At 36.3% G+C, this 11,879-nt stretch overlaps 1 protein-coding gene across 4 annotated transcripts in view; it reads right to left on the minus strand.

Moving 5' to 3' along the window:
• Positions 1 to 11,879, minus strand: part of nrg1 (neuregulin 1) — a 241,922-nt gene that overhangs the window by 227,182 nt on the left and 2,861 nt on the right. The window lies entirely within an intron of this gene.

Below are 11,879 nucleotides of genomic sequence, written 5' to 3' on the forward strand. Positions count from 1 at the left end.
CTCATTAAACAGAATACTATTTCACATTAGCAATATTTGATTAGAACTTTTAATTTAAATGTATAGATTCCATTTGTTTTCAGCTGAACTGCAATTATTTCATGTTAGACAAATATTCTCCTGATCAATAAGAATATCCAATTTTTAAAATGATTCATTAAATACACCTTAAAGCCTTTAATCTTTCACTTGGATTAAGTCTATCCTATTCAGTACCCTATTCACATCTGTTACTGCCCTGTGTACAAAAAAAAATGTTTTGCCTTTAAAAACTGACATGATTTTGAAAATACAACAATTCAACTTCACACTAACCTGTAGAGGATGAGATGAGGGTTGTACAAGACCAATTTAAAAATGTCATGAAGGCCATGATATTGCTTTTAATCTAATATCTACTGTTAAGATCGCACAATTACTCATTCATTCAGTTTTCTACTCAGAATTGCTCATAAAAATGAGGATGTGAAGGAATTTCCATCCTAGGTGTATTTTATGTTTCATTTGTGGCGACCAAATATATTTGATTACTTAAGACAGAGCAAAGTCAGCATTACAGGTTAATTTGTTATAAAAAGTCTAATCAAGGATCTCTCACACACATTTAATTTTCCCTGTTTCCAAGAAGTCCTGTCCCAGAAACTGTACAGTCTCAAATACATTCCTCATCCTAATGTGCAGGGCTTGGTTTAATGCAGTTCAAAATAGTTCACCACATCCACTTTTTTAAGGTTAAACTGGCTAGAATTTTCCCAAACCCAATCCTAAGTGTGAAAAGGCAAGCAGGCCCCTGCTACAGTACTCTCTTCCACGTGCTGGTATTATTCAAATTGGCCCGATTTCTCCACCTTGAAAAAATAAAGTTTTCTCCCCAAGGCCCAACTGCAAAAGTGTATTCCGCCTGGCAGCCCTTCTTAAACTCCTTTAAGAGCTTGCAGTTTGACCCAGACGTTCATAAGACCTAGAAGACTGTGGCTTCCCTCTTTTGAACTTTCACTCCTGTTTTTCTTTTCCCTTTGGCTTCTCTTTCCTTCTCTTTCTTCGCCATTATTTCTATTTTCATATTAATGTTGGATTTATACAGTTTGTTTAGGTAAAATGACATTCGTGCTCACATTTGTTCGTTATTGCGCGTGGTTCTACGCAATGAAATCTTGTCTTCTCTGAAAATCCAATGAACAAACTGAACGTAAAGAAGTCCTGTCGAAAACGGAAGTAAAAGGGTTCTCTAAAAAAAGACAAAGAGCATTCCATGTGGTAAGTGACGGATGGAGAGTGTGTTATTTTCAGCAGTGGTACAGTTTTGTGTACACAGCCGTTTTGCAGCTAAGAAGCAAACATTCCAAACATAGCCAGGAAAACACATGAAAATAATGGAGGCAAATGTGTAACATAAGAAAGGTGAAAACCAAGAAGAGGCCATTGCCCCATTTCATCCATTTGGTGATTCGTAATGAATTGACCCAACAATCTCAACCATCCCTTAACCCAAGGCATAAAGAGGTGCCTCTTATTTTCAAGTCTTAGCAGTGTCGTAGTTTTCACTCGTGCAGCCCCGTACATGTTTCACCATTGATTCTGATAGAGTCTTTGGGGTGGACGTTGTTAATGCCTTTGGTGATTCTGGTCTCCAGGTCTCCTTCTTGGCCTTTCCATTTACAACAAAAAAGTTTAATTACTTTTAATGTGTCAGTGTAGGGCAATCCTTTAAACCACAGAACATTTCTGGTTAATTTCTCTGGATTTTTCAGAGCAGCGAAATCTTTTTTTGTAATGTGACCAAAATTGAACAGAATTCGACATGAATTGTAACTGGTGCATTTTACAATTTTATCATAACACACCTTGATTTAAACGAGACATTTGTATTACGACACATTATAATACAATTCTTAGATTCTTGTTTAACTTTTATTGCTTCCCCACATTGTCTAGAAGGTCTAGAAGATATAAACGGATGCAATATAAAAGCAAAGTTTTTTTTCCCAAGTAATGTCTGCAAGTTTGGTGTTTCCAAGTTTGTATTTATACACTTGCAGTGTTTGTTAATCCTCCTATTTTGTTATCGTCTGCCAGCTTGACTTGTGTATTAACTATACAGGAATGATGGGTATTGATATAAATTAGGTTTATTAATTTAATTAGACCACCTCAATCTTAGCATTCATCCCTTATCTGTACCATCTGTTTTCTATTAACCAACTCTCCATGCAAACACATACATTTCTCCCAATGCCTTCCACCTGCAATTTGAAAATTAATCTTTTATGAGGAATTTTATTGAAACCTTCAAAAATTCTAAATACACTATATCATAAGCTCTCTATCTGCATATTTTTTCATACTTCCACAGCCTTTACCATAAAGCAGTGCCTCATGTGGTTTTATACTGTAAGTAGTTAGTGGTTTAGAAGTTTCCATGTACAGTATGTCCTGTGGTGTGTGCTATTAAATACACCACATCATATGATCTTTGTTTATCTGTTACTTGTTGAGGGAACTCTAGTCATCCCATCAATACTGCATGTTCAAATGTACTTAGCTAACTGCTGAAGATATTTGGAGAATTCACAATATAAAAACCTTGAAAGGAAATAGGATTCAGCTTTTATAAGGTGAAGATAAGTACTGCACTTTAACAATGCTTTAAACTTGTAAGTGTATTCAGCATTCAGCAAGTGCACAGCTGAAAGCCGTTTGAACCACAAGGAAGCTCACATGATGGGGAAATTAGAAAAGGATGTCAAACCCACTGTTAGCAGCAAAAGTTCCCTTTACTGCGTTTTAATTTTAAATTCTTGTATACTGAGATCAAGAGACTACTTTGTTTGTTCTTTCAGACTTGAAAATTACTCTGGTGGACCACATGTAGACAGCTTAGCCGGGGGGATTGTGGGAAGGACTTGCAAACCCACTGTCAGCAGAAAGTGACTCCAAAGTGTGAGAGAATTGACTTTTTATTTTTAAATTGCAACATAATTTAACAGGAGGTCTAAGTTGTAAGTAATAAAAAACACAACTTTCTGATGTGGTCCTGGACTCACCTCCAGCACAAATGACGTAGCTAGTTTTAGCCCCCCTTCAAATTGTCGTACTGTATAGCCTGGAGTCTTAGCCAGATTTAATGCAGAATAAGCAAGGCGAGACCATCTGAGCCATGAGTCAGTAAGCCAAAAACCCCAAAAAAATCACATATAGCAAATCTGCTTTTTACTCTCTCACTACTGTATCTGCTCGGTTGGAAAATGTTATGCAGCAACGGTCAGGAAAGATTATGGGTAGATTCAACCTATTAACTCTCTACCTCCCACATTTCAACACACCCTGCAGCTATGATAGATCTGCATATCATTCTGTGGCTTTTGATGTTTATGGAGACATTTTAGCACCCTTCTTTCCATGAGATATGAAAAGTTAAATGCAATGTCCAGTAAACTGTAGTACAATGAAGAGTAGAAACAGAAAAATCTGTAAAAGACAAAAACCTGGTTCTGAGTTTCTAAATCTGCTACACGTCTCTGGGTTTCATGGTAAAGAAACAGGCAGTACTACATAATTATGTTATCTATCCTAGAGGAATGAAGGAAAAGCTGAAGAGCAGGGGGCCAAAAACAGATTCCTTTATGACACCACAAACATCATGGCTCTGAGCAAACCACTGCACTGCCAATAAGACAGCTTGAAAGCACAAAAACAAAAAATAATTTATTCAGGGGGACAGTGATTTTTAGTCTAGAAGGCCTAACAGCCAATGCAGTCAGAAGCTGCTATTGTACACAGGTTTCAACAACTAAAGGGAGTGTCACTGTCAGCTTTAAACATTGATTTTATTCATGACTGAGAGTCACAAATAATTTTGAACTATTTTCTTATACTCATTCAAATGTGTATGAGGGGATCAGAATTCCGTTGCAATGCTTAACCCTCATTTTTCTTGTTCTGAAGTTTTAACTCATGTTAAATCATGGAAGTTTTAAAAAATGTCTCTAATTTTTTTAAGGAAAACAGTAATAAAACTATCCAGTGGTAATTCTCGGAGAGCTTGCAAACCAGTGGTACCTACTGTATAAATCTTCAGCAAGATTTCGTGTTAAAGTCTCAGAATGTTTTGGAGGCTGTATTTCCTCGGAAATGAATGAAGAGCATTCTAAATCCACATGCACAGATAACATAATGTAGCAATAAAAATCAATAAAAGGAGAGAATTCATCCATCAGACAAAGTATTTAAATATAACACTTTTATGGCGTCTATGGTGAGACAAGTTATAGAACAAGGACCTTGTTGGTTCATTATTTAAGATTATTTAAGAATTTAAATTCTGTACCCATGTAAACACGTTTGAAATGCACACCCATAGTCAAGACAAACTATGTTGATCAATTTTATTCCACATAGAAATAAGTGAAAGAAATGAATCAACCAATATAGAAAAATCTCCAGCACACTTTCTCTTCTCCCAGGTGGTTTCTGAAGATAATAGCGAAACAGATTAAATATGCCATATTCACTGTCCAGCTTGGCCTAAAAAGCTTTAAAGACACCAAATCCCATAAAAGCAAATGCTGTAGGGGTTTAGAAAGGTTCATCACAGCCTTGCACAACAGACTGAAAAAAACATTACAGGGCTCTCAAGAGAATTACAAGAAGGTTCTGAAAGTAACTAGTTACTGTAGCTATAACATCTAGAGGGACATTAAATGAAGATGGATTTTTTTAAAATATCCTTCCCTTCTGAAACCAGCTTCAAGAAATGGTAAGCATGGGTAAAAAAGGTAGAAAACATGGTGGTTCATAAGGATTGGGCAAAGCTGTGGTGATTCTACAAAAGGAATTATGAGGTTGTTAAACAGAACCTACAGGTGAGGTTTCATGCCATAATGTTTCTGTAAACAATTTCAAAGGTTGGTGTATTACATGCTTTCTAAATGTGTTGTGCAATAATTAAATGTCTATGATATTATACATACTGTATTGCACTAAATGTATAGTGCAATAAGTGCACTATGTAAAATATCATAGGCTTTAACAATGGTTTGTAAGAAAACAGGTAACCCTTCTTTCTATGGGCCTCCCAATCCAATTTATGCCAACAATTATGCCAACTCTGAGCCTACCACATAGAACAGGACACCGTGAAAGACCACACCCTAGATGAGACACCAGTACACATACATCAGCTTTAATAGCAGGGCTGGGCAGTTCATTCCCACAGCTACTGTATGTGCGTAAAGAAGGGCCATCTGTTCTCCATTTTAAATGTTTCTGTTTGTTTCATGTCGTTTCAGGTTTCCCTGTTGATGCCCTTGCGGATCAACCCTTGAATGAGGTTTCCAAATTGTCTTCTTTGCAATAGACTTGAAGCTTCTGTTCTTCTAGCCCATGAGTTTAGGACATTTCTTTGAACTTTAGACTATACCTGATTGCTCTTGTGTGGTCTGATTCCAGAGTAGCAGCATTGTTCTAATATTGTGGTGATTCAAATTAAACACGATATTCTAAATGAGGTCTAATTAATGCTTTTTTATATTATTTTAATGGGGCATCCTTTGATTTAAATAATATGTGTTAAACTATACATCCTAACATTCTATATATCTTTACTGTTTATCCCCATGGTCCAGAAGATGAAAATGATGTTTCAACATAAACACCTAAGCCTTTCTCACAAATAACTTCCACAGCCTCTGTGTTTCTCAGTTTTAATTTGAATGCAGCACTCTACATTTGTCAATATTAAATGCTATCTTCCAGGTTGCCCATTCTTGAACTGCAACCGATGTATTTTTGATTTTCCTACAATGTTTGGTAATGCTGGTAATTTAGTTCTATGTTTCAAGTAGAATATATTCAAATCATCTTGTCACCCATTCTCTCCTGACTGCACATATTTCTATTCCACTCCATTCCATTCCATTATTCCTGAAATTATTGCTTATCCTGTTTCTCTACCTGTACAGTTTCAAATCAGGCTACAAAGCTAGAGTAGCCATATGTCTTTGTGTTCGAGAATTCAATTTGTATTCGGAATAAAAATATTCGTTACATGTTTACATTCATTTCCATTCACAATATTTTCATTCTATACACATCCAATATAGGGTTGCAGGGGAGACAAAGCCCAGCCCAGCAAGCAACAGGAGCAAGGCAGGATACACCCTAGACATGACACCAGTGCATCACAGGACATACTCACACCAGGGCCAATTCTCCCACAAGCCATTTAAACAACCAGAACCTTAAGAAAACTAACACAAACACAGGGAGAACATACAAACTTCATGCAGATAGCACCCCAGGGATAGATTTGAACCCATTACTCCAGCACTGCAAGGCAGCAGTGCTAACCACTGCATTACTGGTCTGCCTATGCACAGCATCTCTTCGTATGAAATTAGTTTTTCGGTTTAATACTTCAGAACAAGGCAGTCTGAACTGAAGATACAGCAAATTATACTGAGTCTAAAACTCTCCTTCCCATCATGGGTATCTGACATGTTAAATTTTGTGTGCCTCATCATTGTAGATAAGCAATAGTTAATACTACTTAGTAGTAATTACTTATAGCAATTGCACAACATTTCATTATATGTGAAATATAGTCATTACAGTCTCAGTTTCTATTCTGTTTAAAACAACTTAACATCGTGATTTATGCATGTGTGCAGTAACAAACATGACGAATAATGTCTACATTATTAAAACAACTCCAGATTTGATATTTCTTCTTGGTGGTAAAGCATCAGTATATTGTACTTTACAATTCTTACATATACTTGGGTTTAGTTTTCAACTTTGACATTCTTCAAAGGGCTGCAATCACTGCTATGACATGAAATTAGGTTTTTCCTCTTTTTCAATATACAGATACATTGGATATTAGAAAAATAGGGATCCTTACTGATGGACAAGATTTAGAAAATAAGTTATACTTTATTATTTGCTGTGCTGTACACAAACAAAGAGAACAGATACTGTGAATGTTGTTTTCCATACTTAAGAAAACATATAACCAAATATCTAGATAGAAAAACAAAAGAAACAGATAGAACGTTTTTGTGCTGTAAGCCTGTATGAAAGGTAATTCTGTATCTTACATAATTACAGCTCAGCATTAATAGGATTACTTGGCTTCTGTTAATGTCTTATGATCTTTCAGTGTTTCAAATTAAGGCTTGCAAAAAGAAAAAATCCTTGCTAACAGTAGAATTAGACTTCTGAGCACTCAAAATCCAATGTGAAATTTTTCACAGTCATATTTTCAGCCTCTTTTAAGGATGAAGGCAAAACACACCAAGCCAAGGACAGAAAGACCTGTTCCTCACTCCGTCATGAGTCGTGTGCTTTCTGATTTAGTCACTGACTTCTGCTAAACATTTTATTTAGCTTGTATCTTGGATCAGACAATAGTTCGGCAAATACTTTTGTCAAGAGTACAGTCAAAAAGGGGTTACCGCTGAGAAGAGGCACTTATCATTGAAGCTGATCCTAGGAATATAGCAGAAGAGCTTTAGGGGCGAGGACGGTGTACCAAAGAAAGCAGGGGTTTGACAGATTATTGTAAATGCTAAAACTAAAAAAAAAACTATTCGTTAGATAGAATTATGGCCTCTTAAAGCAAAACACATCCATGTGAGATGTCCATCCATGCATCCTTTTTCTAACTGTTTCCCTCAATTCAGGGTTGCAGGGGACCTGGAACCTATCCCTGTGAGCACCAGGTGCAAAGCAAGGTGACAGGACTCCTGGTCATCAGAGGGGAATCATGTGAAATTTAGAGAACTGTATTATTTAATTCCTGATTCCTGATTATACTAGCTGAAAACAAGATGAGTGCTGAATGGAACATTAGTAAGGGAAGCCATTTGATAAGGTGATTTGCATTTGTATTTATAAAATGTTTTATGTGGTCAGTGTCGTAGTGCAGCCCATATCCTGGGGAGTCCCCATTCTCTCACTCATCTCACTTTTGGAACATTGAGACATTTGGAACCCCCCTTTTTTATTAGGCATCACCTGGAGAGCATGAACAAGAACAAAGAAGTGAAGGGAGGAATGCAAAGTGAACACACAGGCGACTGGTAGAAATGTGATATTGATGTGACATTTATACATACTGTATTTAGGAGGAAGTGGAGAAAATCCCCTAAAATATTATTTAAAACTGCATTCTCTAGGAATAACAACACCCAAACCTTGGGAGTGTTGAAAGGTTTATTTAGAGTTTTACCCACAGTAAATTTGCTTCAACCTCTCGGCTGAGGGCTAACCTCCCGGCCATAGGACAAGGAGGCTGAGACCCGCATGCGGAGTGAACAGCAGCAGCAAAGATGGAGATGGGGTGGAGGAGGGATGCAAAAGATGGGTGCAAGGGAGAGGAGGGGATCACACATACTGTATTACTGTATTTAGAGTTTTGTTTGTGTGATGAAGTGACGGCAGGAATGATTACAAATTACTGACTGCTGAGCTTGACTGAACCTGGCTGTTGTCATCCTTCCTGAGCTTTAGTTATAAATTCCATTTAAATCCAGGACGTATCCTGAACTCTGTTTACAAGTGTGGAGTGGATCGTGTGGGAGTGGGACCCCAACAGCAGTTCAAGACGAAGGGGTGTGGGGGATTTTTCTCAGCTGTAAAAGAACATGGTGCAGCTGCTGGTGGTGGTGCAGTCCTGCTTACAAAACATACAATATTAGGTATACAGTAGGTCGTAATTAGTCCTTTGATAACTAGTGCAACGTCTGGCTCTTGAGTAATTCAGGTCTTTTGTGTGAGACCTCACTCAATGGGTTAACCTCACTTCATGTTTTTTTTTTAAGAGTCCAAAAGGAAAACGGTAGTAGCAAAGAAGTATAAGAATATATATTTTCATAAGTATGTAACTTCATCCAACAAATAAAGACAAAAGTGTGCAATTCACTAAATTCAACTCAATGAACAGCATGGAATTATGGAGCGGTATTGGTGCATTTCAATAAGGGTTATTTCATTAACTTTGCTTAGGCAAACAAAAAGCCACATTCAGCTCATAAACACTCCTTGCAAAGCTCCTTACTACAGCATTTATGACTCATATCCAATGAAGCAATTGTTTGAAAAAAAGGATTTGGAGTCACAGTATTTATTTTAGCCATGTTCAAAGAATGGACAAAATCTACAATAGTTTTCTTCACAGGTCAGATCCCACAATCTTTACAATTAGTTTATTGTGGCTTGGAAGCACTACAAAACACAATTACTTCACAGGTAAAAGTGCATTTTAAAAGAGGACCTTGAATTCATAGTAGATATAAAAAAAATATTTTTGTTTAAGTAAGACCTTATCAGTCAATCAGAAAAAGAAGACTGTTTACAATCAAGTCAGTTTCATCGAAATGTCTGTGCTGGTAAAAGGAGGAGAAAATGTTATAAGAATAATTAACAATTATGAATCAATGCATGTTTGTCATTTTTTAAAACTTCCTTTCTAACAAAGTATATCCCTGTTAATGTTTCTATACTTTGAGGCACAAACATTCTGACATAGAAGGCTTCTCAGGGTTAGAGGATTATTTCATAAGATGAAATAATCATGCAGCTGTTAAGAATACTCTTTTATTATTCATTATCTTGAATATGGAAAGAAGACACACATATTTAGATTATTATGTATTGCTGGAAGCAGAAAGCATGTGGTTGGATCAAGGGTTACTCGAATTATCGGTTCTACAGAGAATGTTCCCAAACATGAATTTACGTAGATAATTTAAAAAGAGGACAGAATTTATGTCTGGTACATTTGTTTTGCACTGTTCCTTATACAGTATTATTTATTGTAACGTATCTCTCATTACAATGGCTTAAAAAGGAACTCAAATCTCTCCTTTCAGGTGCTTTTTTCTCTCTCAAATGATTCCCATGCATACACCACAGACTTTCACAACAGCCTATGGCACGTTTTATACCAAGTGAAGTAGGGCAACTGATTGGTAATGTAAAGACGTAATGAAGGATTTTCTGGAGATAGAAAGTCATTGCCTTTTACATCATTTAGAAGATGAGTCATTTAAGCATGTCCCGGTGTACAATTGTCTGGAAGGTTAGACCCAGCATGGCTGTGCTCTAGCTGTTTTCCATTAAACACCGGCAATGGTTGGTCCTCCTTTCCACCAGACAGATTAGACTCACAATATCTGTCAAAAAAATGTGTCATTGCCCACACAGTCAAACAAAGATCATTCATACAAAACAAATTAGTACTCTCACTTTTCAACAAGAATGGGATTTTATAGCAGTTTTGCCTAAAAGACAGATGATCCACTTGATAGACTGTCTGTAGTAGATAATCCGAAAAATAATAAGACTTTGGCACCTATAGCAACCTTCTAATAGAAACTGTTAGCTGAACGTAAAACTCTGCATCTATATTACACAAATGCATTCTCACTGCAGCCAAATGTGATAAGCAAAATGCATATACAGTATATATCCATTTGCAGGAAGGCATTTGAACCTACTGTAGCAGTGCTCAGGAAAAAAAAAACACAGGTACCATTTCACGATTTTACAAGCATTATTGAATTTCTATACTACACCAATATTATACCCTTATTTCTAGAAATACTTCCCAAGACCACTGCATAGGGAATTAACTGTTCTGTAAAAGCCTCGAAGCAGTACATGTAAAATAGCTCGTAAATTAATTATGTTTTGTTCCACTTATCAATGTTGTATAACTCAGAAGGCATAATGAATGGTACCTCATGGAAGACCAGCAGTACAGACATTATATTATATATTGTGATACATATGCCATCTTTACAACGAGTAATGTTTAAGTGTCCAAAAATCCTGAATTTGTCACTAAAAGCTGCAGAAAAATTAAAAGAATTGATATACTGTAGATACGAAAACCTTGCTGTAAAAAACAAAAATTAACTAATGATTTAACACTCAACTAGTGTTTCTTGATAAATCTCACCTGTTCCTCTCAGTGTTTTTATTTAAATACTGTATGGTATGTCTCTTATCAAAAATGTCCCCCCATTGGTTTCAAGACACTAACAAGTAATTCTGTAGGGAAAACAAAAGAAGGTCATGGAAATTGAATGGGCTGGAGCCATTACTGGTATGTAAAAAAACAGGAAGGAACATTGATATAAATATTTAAAGCCTTCACAGAAGAAGCTGATAGACTTCCATCTTTCAGAAAAAAAGGCAGAGAGTACATTTATCTTGTTTGGTGGCCTACTTTTATACTATTAAAAATGTGTTTTTTATAACTCCATTTCTGATGTTATAACAACTCATTTAACTATCTGTAATGTCTGCTTCATAGCAGTTGCTTGTGACACTGGCATTCTCCTGAAAAATAAGACACTATTTCAATCGACTGCCCAAGTGATAAGATTATATAAGATTAATATTCAGAAAGTGTGTGCATACATACAGTACGTATATTTACTCTATTAGCTAATAATCCAATAGCAAATGTTTTTTTAAATAATCATATTGAAAATAGTTCAGGTGGGTAGGTGCTTCAGCATGCGTAGGCTGCAAAGGAACAAGTAATAGGTTTATTCCATGCTGAAAACAAGAAGAAAGAGAACACAACATTTCGGCCGTGGAGCCTTCTTCAGGTGTGAATATTGAAAATATACTTATTTACATTAAAATCCCCCTTCGAAATCCATGCATTTGTTAGATGTCAGCACTATTTAAGTCAAAACTCATACCTGACATAAATCATACAGTATTCCAAGCCCACTGTTAACTCTCCACTAAGCAGATGGAAGATGCTTCTAGCAATCAGAGAGATCCTATGATGTGACAAGTTTGTTTCAGAATTGTTTTATTGACTCCAAATGAGAATAGGACATATCTGAATTTGGTGTCCA

Source organism: Lepisosteus platostomus, chromosome 4 (genome assembly GCF_059453375.1).
Source record: "Lepisosteus platostomus isolate fLepPlt1 chromosome 4, fLepPlt1.hap1, whole genome shotgun sequence".
Lineage (NCBI taxonomy): Eukaryota > Metazoa > Chordata > Actinopteri > Semionotiformes > Lepisosteidae > Lepisosteus > Lepisosteus platostomus.